A 628-nucleotide genomic window follows, 5' to 3' on the forward strand; every position below is an offset into this window, starting at 1 on the left:
CAGGGAGAACTTGATGGTGCGTCTGAAGCGGTACCACAGTGGGCAGGCAATTACCAAATACCTGTAATAGATAAATGGGTTAGAATACATTTAAATACCAATAAACAATACAAACCAAATACTGGGGACCTCCACAGACCCTCAACTTACTCCAAACCGCCACTGTGTTAACAGTTTATTGTGTGGAGGAAACGTGTATAAGTATATTTTCCCCTGGATCTGTAATGGCTTGGGTGTAATAGAGCCTGGCCAGCCCTAAAAAGCTCACCAACAACATGCATTACCAGCTTTTAGCTTTTTTACAGGTTCTGCTTCTCTCACCAACAACACGCATTACCAGCTTTTTTACAGGTTCTGCTTCTCTCACCAACAACATGCATTACCAGCTTTTTTACACGTTCTGCTTCTCTCACCAACAACATGCATTACCAGCTTTTTTACACGTTCTGCTTCTCTCACCAACAACATGCATTACCAGCTTTTTTACAGGTCCTGCTTCTCTGACCAACAACATGCATTACCAGCTTTTTTACAGGTTCTGCTTCTCTCACCAACAACATGCATTACCAGCTTTTTTACAGGTTCTGCTTCTCTCACCAACAACATGCATTACCAGATTTTTTACAGG

The sequence above is a fragment of the Poromitra crassiceps genome (assembly GCF_964638095.1).
Source record: "Poromitra crassiceps genome assembly, chromosome: 14".
NCBI classification, from domain to species: Eukaryota; Metazoa; Chordata; class Actinopteri; order Beryciformes; family Melamphaidae; genus Poromitra; species Poromitra crassiceps.